This window comes from Amblyomma maculatum, chromosome 3, assembly GCF_055883805.1.
Source record: "Amblyomma maculatum isolate TAMU_Amacu chromosome 3, ASM5588380v1, whole genome shotgun sequence".
Taxonomy (NCBI): domain Eukaryota; kingdom Metazoa; phylum Arthropoda; class Arachnida; order Ixodida; family Ixodidae; genus Amblyomma; species Amblyomma maculatum.
Window position 1 is genome coordinate 113,040,669 of NC_139346.1, and position 11,409 is coordinate 113,052,077.

The following is an 11,409-nucleotide window of genomic DNA, read 5'->3' on the forward strand; positions in this document are numbered from 1 at the left end:
TGTGATACTACAGAGTATAATCGTTTGGAACACGCGACCGTATTGCCAACACTCTTGAGAAGCTCCTCCAAGAATATGTTTCTGCGCTGGCTTAGTAACCTAATCACAACACATTCAGTTTGTAGTGAAACCATGGTATGACGGTGCGAGACTCAACATTAGATGGCAGAGTAGCCTTAAACATTTTCGTGACGTATCGGAGCTTCGCAGCCTAAAGTGAATAAATGTACCCGTGGGAAACTCGAGAAGTTAAGTAGAAACAATTGTATTTAGCCGCCGTGATTGCTCTATCTACCGCCATTTAAGGCATGCGGACATTTGGGAGGTCATACGGCAGCGATGTCGAAGGCCCCAAGCTACGATCCCAAGTGGCGTAGATACAATTCCTTAAAAGACACCAGTAATTTGGTTGGTTGGTTTGTAGGGTTTAACGTCCCAAAGCGACTCAGGCTATGAGAGACGCTGTAGTGGAGGACTCCGACTCCGGAAATTTCGACCAATTGGGGTTCTTTAACGTGCACTGACATCGCACAGCCCACCGACGTCAATCCATTTCGTCTCCATCGAAACGCAGCTGCCGAGGCCAGGATTCGATCCCGCTCTCCCTGGGCACAGTAGTCAAGCGCCGTAACGACTGCGCCACCCCGGCGGGGCGACACCAGTAATGGCCGCGTTCTGGGCATATATCGGTTAGGCGCGCATACACGGCAGATAAGACATTCTCCCCAAGGGTAAAAAACAACCATACAAAATGAATCCACAATGAACTCCACATAAGCGTAGCCCAATATAGAATGGATATTGCATCACTACGCCAGATCCCCATATTCGTGATCTAAATAGATTTCGACAAAACTGCACGTCATTCATTAGGTTGATTTAGAGGAAGAAGCTCATCACATATATAAGCAAGGTAGATAGGAGGCCGCACAAGAGGAACTATCGAAATTTCGAATGGGCTTCGCATTCGGAGACATATTTCTATAGGTCATGATTTTCTCTAAACGCGGTTAGCCTAAATATGGAGCTTATTTACGCTACGTCATTGTGGTTCAATCGCAACCATGGAACGCACACCGCAACGTTGGAGAGAGAGAGTGTGTGTGTAGGGGGGGGGGGGGGGGCTTCGGCGAATCAGTAATCCGAACTTTGGTCGGACGGCGTTGCAAACAGCGTCTAAAGTGTCCGACAAATGAACGGCGCGCAGCAGGGAGGACGCCGGTAAACCAGCGCCGACGCGTCGGAAACCTTTTTTGTGCGCTTTTAGTTTCGAACCGCCCAACGTTATGGCGTCTCCATCATACAGGGTTGCCACTACCGCCTCCTGCTAAACCTGATAGTGAATAGGGTCTATACTAGACTGAATAGGATGTGCAACAGAAGGTGCGACTACTATCGTTATTACTGCGCTTCGTCGAACAACGCATAACGCTCGAATTAAAGCTCATGTGCATACCTGTATATCGGCAGAAAGCCAAAATACCTCTCCTAATTATCAAACGCCTTAAAAACATAGAACTACTGGTAGACTATAAATATGAGTATTAGAGGGAATAGACTCCATCACGCGTTTGTTGGGAAACGGAAAGATGCGGTTTTATTCCTTGTAGATGTCGAGCCACGTGAACTAATCGCAGAATACATTGACGTGTTAATTGCTTGGTATTGCTGAATTCCTTTTGCCTAGAGAACGTTCACAGCGGAACTCTTTTTACACAAGATAGAAAGAAGTAGCTCGCAAGGCGAACGCCTTTTAGATGTTTTAATAGTAGTAGCAGTAGCAGTATTAGCAGTTGTAACAGTAATCGTACTAGTTGCAGTAGTTGAGATGCTGGAGTTTATTTGGGAAAAAAATTTACATGTGTCATATGTGAGAAGGGTAAAGGCATTTCCGCCTGACGAGAGTATCGAATGGTCGCCAAGTGCTCGACTGAAAACTTATTTTGACGATATATGCCTTTACACTGAAGAAAAAAAAAAAGATTCCTGATGTGAGTCGCAAGGTAAAGCAAAAGAAAGCGCCAACGTTATTTTAAAAAAAATTTGGTGCTCTATCCTTGTCCATATCGCATTTTTGTGGTACTGTCCAAGCGTGTACTGTCTGTACGGCTGGAGGATGCACTTTCAATAGTGCTTTTACTCTACCTACACAGGCCTAAAGCGTGTTGGAGAGGTCCGAAGCATTCGGCGGTGACTTGTGACCGGTCGTCCAACTCTTCTTTTGAATATCTATTATATTTATAATGCCCAATGCACACAAACATATTTTTGATATCATGCTTCGATAATTTGATTTCCGCATGTCGTGTATATCACCGATGCAAAAAACAGGAAGAAATATAGTACACACGCATCGTGATCTTTGCCTTTTTATGTTCGGTCGGACCCCTAACGTTTAAAATAGTGTACTTTGTCGACTTCGAGAAATGGAGACACTTTCATTGTGAAGATGTCAATGTGAGGTAAGAATGATAGTGTTTGTACAGAACATAAGAGGCCTCGAAGCCACCGTACGCGGGTCCCGCGCAGCGTGTTCTGATGTGTGTTTTTTGTGATGTTTGCGCTAGTTCCATCGGGAGCGTGAATGGCTCGAACGCAAGTTCAGTTTGTGTGCATGGAGCTGGTGCCACAAGCCCGTGTAAGGAGATTTACGCAATGTCCGCTGCAGGACATCCAAATAAATTATTTGTGGTTAATGAGGATGTTTAATTTAACGTTTAGTTTGATCTTTCCTCGTTTATGTCATTACAGACATCTGCCATTACTCCATGTACTTTCCCATGTCTCCTGATATCAAATAGCCAGGAGCCCCGAATTATTGTGCAAAAAGAGCCAGATGGAACACCATGCAGAGTAAGTGGCCAAACGTGACATGAAAGATAAATTTGACTTTTGTCGTTCAAAAGAAATAATTACATTACTTTGGAAAACACCACATCGAATTCATGATATGTGTTATCCCGTAGCAACATTATATTGTGTTGTGCCTCTTTGAGGGGATTAGAAATATGTTATGTTGAGGCGCAAATTTTGCTGTGACAAAAAACTTCAAAACTTGTTTTTTTACCTTGTTCTCCGCGATGAATATAAGCTGCTAGCGTAACAAAAAGAAGTAGATGAGAGCACAAAAAAGTAGATGAGTCTTGTAGCCCTGTGTGTAACACAGCATTAAGACTTATTGCTCTCAACTGGCCGTGTCACCGACAGGATAAACCTCTCACTTTGAGCACCTAAGCTGGCCATTGATAAAATATGACATTCAAGCCTCTCTAGTATTTTATTTGTAATCCTTTTTTAACCGTATTTTGAATAACATACATTTAGAGTCAGGTAATTTGTCACGCAGTAGCAGCAGGCGAGTTTTGATTGAGGCGAAACACAGTAGGCGGTCGTGAGAATGGCAAAGTCAGTGCACGTTAAAGATTCTTAGGGGGTTTAAATTGACACTTCTTATAATTCATTTGTTTCCTTAGAAAGAGTATTGTTGCACGTAAATGGTGTACTCAGGTCTTAACGAAGGCGACCTGTTTGTTTTTCAACGTAAGATTCCTGCGGGTATTTCTTTTGAAGAGATGTGCAAAGATTTGTACGAGTCACCTGCTTTAAAATAGAAATTCGCAACTAAGCGATATATGAAGCAAACTACCCACAGATCGTACAGTGCAGGTATTTTCTATATAAAGAGCCAAAGAATGTGTTTCAAATGGCGGAGAATTGTTTGAGTTACACACGCTGTCAAAATGTCTGCACAAAACATCTCCTAGACATACTATACCTCTAAATTCATTATGAGATATTTTTTATTGCTTTAATTAAAATGAATACATAACAACCATACTAGCTGTACGAAGGGCGCTAAAACAAAACGCCTCAATAACACGTGCAGCACATTGCTCTTGGTTTGAGTTTAGTAACTGTTAAATGTTAATGCGCTATCTACTTTATAATCTTATGTTTGAGGTTATAAGAAATAAATGAACAAGTCCGCAAAAAAAGGCTGACAGTTCTTTTCGTAGTAATATGCATAGTGTCTCTCACATTTAACCCAAAGCCTTCCACAACGGCGTTTTGTAGCCTAAACCGATTGGTAAAATGAAACCTTCAGCTACAAACAATAAGATAACCTAGTGCGAAATCTTTTGTACTAGGAAATTGTCTGCCCGCCTCATGAACACTGTATGGGTTCGCCAGCACTTGTTGAGCTCTTAGTGTTTTTTGCACAAACATAGCGGCCACTAGTGGTGTGCAAACGGCGGCATGGCCTTCATTGCCTTACCTATGGTGTTCCTTAGCGCAATGCCTTGTTTAATTTATATTTCAATAGCTCGTCCTTGAGCTAAAATTTTTTTCTGCTTCTTCAGTACTTTCGATGGCTAGTGACAATATACCATCGCATCTAAGAGTTTATCTGCGCTCTGTCTGGCCATGCTTGAGGTTGTCAATTTAGTTTTTTTTTTTTTTTTTTTAATAACAAATCGTGTCTGAAAGATACTTTCAGCATTCAGATGAAATTACTCCAGCAATTATTTTGATAGGGTGTATTTCTTGGTTAGGTTTGGCGCTTCGGCCGAACAATAATTGCACAGGACCTCCTCCTTAGAGGCAGCGTGTAATTACATTCGAGAAATGTGGCCCCCATTTAAAAGCCTAAACCCGGTGCCCTTAATTAGGGATGCCCTGAAGACTTGCCCTTTTATTGCGCTGTACTTCAACTGCTCCAAAGCGGGTGTCAAACACTTCCGGACAACAATACGTAGTTCGGCCTTGCATCCAAGGAAATGTCGGAATTCAGAATCAGGAAGGTGTCGTTTGATGCGCTGAGTAGAAAGGTCAGTTAGAAAGTGATTGATTGGTTTAATTTGATACGCAAATTACAACTTACGACGTGTTATTCAATATGTTGTCCCGCGTATGCTTATAACAGCGGATTGATTATTTCATTACTGCACACGCTTCCACATAAATGCGAATGCAGTACACGGTATTGCGCTGAAAAGTACTCATTTCTAACCCCTTGTATGAAATAGACTCCAAAAGTATAGTAAAAACTTTAGTCGTCTGTAACGTCCCGCTAGAGTAAACGTATGTACCAAAACACAGCGGGAACTTTTGTGAAGACCTCTAGGGTGATCGATTTTCACAGAGGCAATAACTTAGTGGGCTCAGCAAAATGTCATCTATGACGAGCTAGCATTTCTATTCACATTTTTCTGCTGCAGCGACGGCAGCTCTCCGCAGGCCAGGATATTCAGAGCCTTTTGTTTATTTTAATGCTGGTGTAAAAATGGGGGGGGGGGGGGGGAGACGTAGCAGTTTCAAGATTTAAGTTTATCTGGAAAAATATTGCATGTTTTCTGGCACCTGTGGATGGCATCCACAATTTTCTTTTAGGTCGAATCTTTAGCCCTTTCTTCAAAGCATTTTTTTAGCCCCTAGCTTCTGTGTGTCCTTCAGCGTGGTGTTAACTATTCAAAATAACACTGGTTGCATATTTTATAAACAAAGCAAAAAAAAAAAAAGGCGTGCCCGCGACTTTAGGTTTAACAAGCGAGCATTGAAATGCATATATTACAGTCATATGCGCAATATCCTTTTGCGCACTTCAGAGTAGCGGAATACACTTGAAATTGGTCATTGTTTTGTCCTATGTTATATTTGTCTTCTGTTTTAAGGTGTTAGCTTTGCGGCTCACATTCATTAAGATCACGTGATTGTTTTATTAGTGTAAACAACACGAGTTGCCATCGCATCAGAGCCAATCCACCGCGTAGCGACAGCATGTACCACGTGACCTACGTTGTAAAGAAACTTTGAAGGGACTTTGCTGCAGCTGCATTTCCATAAAACTTCATAGGCACAGTAGCACTACCCCAGCGGCACATTTGTTAGTAACATAATACTAATTACACTGATTGTGCTTCGTGTCAAGCTGCCGCACATTCTCGCGCTATGTAATGAACACAGTCAAGTTTCATCTGCGCCGCTATTTCATTAGGTAAATGCGTGATCACATACGCCATTTCTTCGAGTGCGGCCGAGACCGCGATCCTAGGATGGGACAAATTCACCAGGCGGCGTGACAAAAGGAGGCGGATGGGCGTACAAAAAGCCCGTTTCGCAAAAGGCAGACCACGCCCCCTTGCCAGAGACCATGGAGCAGCTAGACGTCAGACTAGCCGTTGCCCAGAAGGCAGCCAAGTTTGGAATGGAACCAAGGTTCAAGTGGTACTACCAAATGCGGCACCGGCCGATTGGCAACGCGCTTGACTTGGTTCAAATAGAGTTGAACCTATAAAATATTGTTAATTATACTGCACTTTTTATTGCAGGTTGGGGCTCATCCACATAGTACACTTCAGGTAAGTTTCTCCCAATATAGGTAAAGCATAGCTAGCAGTCGAAGCACTCAGTATCGTATTCTTCACAAAACTGATTTGGGGAGGTAGGATTTCATTACATGTGATATCTTTGGTACAACGCTTTAATTAAATAACCATCTAAACTGTTTGGTATCGTTATTACCAATCAGGTTGGTGCTTGCTGTTTCCCCAGTGTGCGTTGGGATCCTGAACTTATATTAGCCATTTTATCGGCCAGTGGTGGGTTCAGCGGAATATTCGCGAAACGTCCTAATTCACCACTGAAGCCCGCATCAATTGAGGTCCCAGTGGAAAAGGTTGCCAAGTGGGGAGGCAATTTCGTCTGTGTAAGCCTCATTAGCAATGTAGTCTCAAGAATGTTATAGGTTGAATTTCCACTCAAAGTCCCTTACAACTCCAGCTAGCAAGAGATATATAGTACTGTAGAAATCATGTGTTTTTGTTGACACCCCTTAAACGTAATTGTAATTCATTCTCAATGAAGCTACTTAACACAATCGCCCTACCATTTACATTTGGGGGTTCTAAAAAGTGATTAAGCACTATTCGCTTCACTAAAGTTTGGTCGACGTGGTGAAATACTTTGTATTTAGCAATGAAGGGTATAAATGGAGGGGTCGGTAAGATAGCTCTAATTGTGGTCGATGCTGTCGATTTGGGTTGTTCTGAAGGAGCCAACACAGATCCAGGTGGTTCATTTGGTTGAATGTAATCATTATTTTCATCGGGTTATGTTAGTAGTTAACTTCTTTTTCTGGTCCTAGTATGGAACTGGTGGTCCGGTGATGCATGTGTAATATTTCGTCTTCGCGACGACCCTTGTTATGGATTAAGGAAAGTTTCAATTCATAATTCTGGTACGCTCAAGGTTGTGAAGGGTTTCGTATATCGTGTGCATATTTAATTTGGACAGGCTATTAGTTTCAATGCAGAAGCAAGGCTAAGCACATTGTACAGCCACCCTGATTTTTAACAATATAGCGCGAGCGTCGACCAAACTGCTGCTCAGCGCCTTATAACGGCGATAAGCGTGCAACACGGCGAGAGTTCGCGCACGCGTACGAAGAGAGAGCGTCTTCAGCTACGCTGTTCGGATCACAAAGACACACGCCCTGCCACAATATCTGTTGGCGACGTTCCACATTCTTGCGCATGCACGAACTCTCACCGTGTGCACGCTTATCGCCGTTGTAAGGCGCTAACCAGCAGTTTGGTCGATGCTCGCGCTATATTGTTAAAAATCAGGGCGGCTGTACTTTGCCGAGGTGGCTGCGAAGCTTCCCATGTGCAAGCACTCGGAAGAAAGTTATTGGGGACACTCAAGCTCCGGCTGTAAGTGCATGATACGACAGCGTAAGCTACTGACCCACATATAAAGTGCTACTTGATCCTAGCCGTATCAACGTGCCTGCTTGGCCTAGGGGTAACGCGAATGCGAATGTCATGGCTGGAGCCATCGAAGACACCCACTCACTTGAAACGAGAAGCCCGAGTTGGCAACTCCTTCCAGCTCTAGTGTCAGGAAACGATACGTTCACTCAGTGTGGGGCCATGTTTTATGCCTGTGCCAGCGCCATGCCTGTGATTTTTCGCTCACAACACCGACGAAGATTCTGAATAACGGGATACTATAACGCTGTCGCGTGAAGATGACTGTCGTACAACCGTAGATAACCGAAAATTTCCGTTTAATTTACGTTTTCCGCGAGGGACCCGTGGGGTTTGATTAGGGGATATATTCTCCGTTAGCTGTTCCCACGCCTATTTGATGCTCAGCTAGAATAGACAGGGGCCACCCCAATTTGGGCTTGCCCGCTTAATTCCTTAAGGGGCCCCTATAGGTATTAAATGGTTGCTTTAGCCCAACTTGGTGCTTGGGCGAGTTACAGAGACAAGAAATCTTTGATTCGCTGATAATATTGTTTTGCTTTATTACTTAGGCGACGAATTGCACAGCATTAAGAATTACCTAGGCAGGAAAAGCAGGAAGGTAGGCTTGAAAATTATTATGCAAGAAAAAGTTTGTAAATGTTCAACATCCCCGGAAAGGCACCAACCTTAACAATATCTGAAACCACTGGAAGTTGGAGATATCTACATAGGGTAGGCAGTAAGCAAAAATGCGGACCATGAAGTGGGTATAAATAACAGAGTAATGAGATTGGGATGGAGCGCATTCGGAAAGTACTCGCATATTATGACTAGCAGCTCATCGTTATCGCTCAAGAGAGAAGTATATCAGTTGTATCTTTCCGGCACTCAACTAGGGGACATAACCAAGCTGAATAAGTAGCAAGGAATATTTAAAACCAGTGGCTGTTTGGAGAGAAAAGTACTACTAAAACTTGATCTTATAGATTTAAGGCTTCCTTTTCTATCTATAACGCTTGGCTCGGACTCACCATTTTCAATCAGATCTATATTGAGTTATCCATGTCTTTGCCCTTGGTCGTGGTCGCGGTAACAGTCATGGTCTCACACAGCAACTTTTGTATGCATAATAAAGCTAAGTTTGGCTGTTTCAGAGCGCTGGTCGGTTAGATAGAGAGAAAACTGAAATCACGTAAATACATCCTCATGTGCTAACTATCGGGGACAAGTTTCTGTGACTCCAAAGCGAATACTACGCAAGAAAGGGAACTCATTGCGCGTTTTCGATTGGATAATAATTGGCCCCGCAATGTTTCTTCAATTCACCCTTCATGAACCCCACCGCACCCATATTCTGAAAATTATACACAAAGCGACAGCGACAATGACATGTCACCTTTCATTTCAAGCCTTCGCTGCAGAGCTATAAAAATCTGTCGGCAAGAATAAAAGTAATTCTGCATTAAAAGTCCCCGCCAGTTGGTTGCGAATCCTGGCTGAGGCCAAGAGATACTTGACTCGCCTTTGCTATAGGTCATAACGTTATGTCGGCATTTTAGTCTTCAAGTCCTAAGCCGCCACTCTTTCACGCAGTGCTTCGTTGTTGTGGATTTTAGTTCATTGTCCTCATCGTCCACATCTCCAGTGGCAAACTAGCTCTAAAGACCTTGGATAAGCCTCCTTCTTCCTAATAAAACCTAAGATATACGCTAAATGCTTTTTAGACTTGGCAACACTTGACGAAGCCCAGCTAAATGAATTAAATACAGCTCGCTTCTATCCCAGCCTAACGAGGCATTTTATCATCGCATTGCGGCTATTACTGTTAGCGGTTGTGATGATGACGGTGCTCTGAGAGGAGATATACGAAGCAAAGTTTGGCTAAATGTGCCAACGCATACAAAGCGAAAGGTTAGTTGACTGCAAAATATTGCTTCTGCATTTTTATGCGTGCTTTGCCGAGCGAAAAAGCCGCCTCAAACTTCTTCGACACATACATGCTGTAAATGTGTCTACTGGCACCCGTTCCTAACTTTCATTCCAAAACACTGATTATGTCTCGGATATTTTATCCCAGGGTTTACATAATGGAGTTGTTTTAAGCAGACGTATTTAGCTGACCCGCGTTTGATATCCTGCAGGTATCTATAATCGGTTAATATTTGTCTGCATTAAAGCTTTACTTTCGTCAATGTGATGTGCTTTTTTGTGCAGGTTTTTCAGTGCGGAGATGGCGTCTGTCAAACTCCTCATTTGCTGAGGCAGTTAAAACGGAGTAAGCGGGCAATCTTGACCAGAGCACGAGGAAGAATACGCAAATTATTGGGAAGAAGAAAGAAAGCCAAAAGCAACCTGAGTCCAACGGCAGATTTTGAGAAAAATTTTCGAGAACAGTCCTTTGGTGCAGCCCCAGTAGCCCCAGCAGCCCGAGCAGCCCTAGCAGCCCCAGCAGCGCTGCCCAAACGCTAGTTAGGCTGAAATGAGTGCCGTGAAAGACAGCAGATTTCGAGGGTGTATGTTTGGTGTACTTGTACCCCTTAGAAACGGCAATAAACAGCAGCATGAAGATAGTGATTTTCAAATGTTTTTGACATTCAGTGCTTGAGTGTTGACGTGATGAAGGATGGAGCAAAGGGAACACAAAGACGGAAAATAACTACGAGGATAAGCAATACCTCGCAAATAAAGTTTATTGCACAAAGACATGCATTTTGTACATAAACGTACAAACAAACCATAACATGGCATCAGTGGAAAGCCGATCGAGTACATGGAAAGAGGTACACTGCAAACTGGGAGTTTCACTCAGTACCTGATAAAAATAATTCATCTATTAATAGACACCTTTTGACTTGCTAGAGTTGCTAGACCCCTCCCGCCGACTGCGCGCACGCGAGACGTGGGTCTCAACACATGGCAGCTGGCCTAGAGGACGCCAGATGGCGCTAGTTACTCGTCAGCTAAGCCAACACAAACCTAGACTACTACAAGTAAAGCCCCTTAACTACAAGGCCTGTGCAAGCATAAGGGGCGTCATCGTAGTGAGATCATACTGAAAGTCGGCTTCACTTTACGCTGTTTCGTGTTTTTTAATTCGACGCTGCTCTGGAGCTACCTCTTGAAATTTTTAGTGCTAGCGATGAAGAGGGTTATACTTGTGTTACCTGTGTTATCAAATATTGCCAGTCTTTTGAAGTACATGAGAAGTTTGACACAATCCTCGTGGCATTTATTTCAATGGCAGAAGTCAAGTTGCGAGGAAATTTTCACATTCATTCAGAGTTACTTGAATAAACATTAAGACAGGCACAAAATTCACCTCAGAGCACATTTAGTGTTAGATAGACAGACAAAGCTAAGAATGGTAGGCACAGAAATTACTCAGAACGGTGACCTTGACGACACTCGGTGTAGCTTGTCGTGAATGCGAGGTCGCTTTCACGGAAGTGCTGATCAAAAAGCTGTAAAGTAAATATAAAAACATTCTGCTTAAGCTGGGAGCAGCGATTGCCATGTATATATTAACGCAGCGAGCAGCTAAATTGGCTTTAAACCAGTCATTTAATATGGCAACTACCATCCCGTGGCCACTAGCGAAATAAAATTGTTTCCATAAGAAAATAATTTAGGTTGCCAAGCAATTTTGTTCCGCACTCAA

At 43.1% G+C, this 11,409-nt stretch overlaps 1 long non-coding RNA gene across 1 annotated transcript; it reads left to right on the forward strand.

The window, feature by feature from the left end:
- Nucleotides 1-2,751: 2,751 nt before the first annotated feature.
- Nucleotides 2,752-10,318, forward strand: LOC146195725 (uncharacterized). Its single transcript, XR_014705589.1, has 3 exons — nucleotides 2,752-2,853; nucleotides 6,330-6,359; nucleotides 9,966-10,318. It is a non-coding gene; the product is annotated as an uncharacterized LOC146195725 (long non-coding RNA).
- Nucleotides 10,319-11,409: the final 1,091 nt, after the last annotated feature.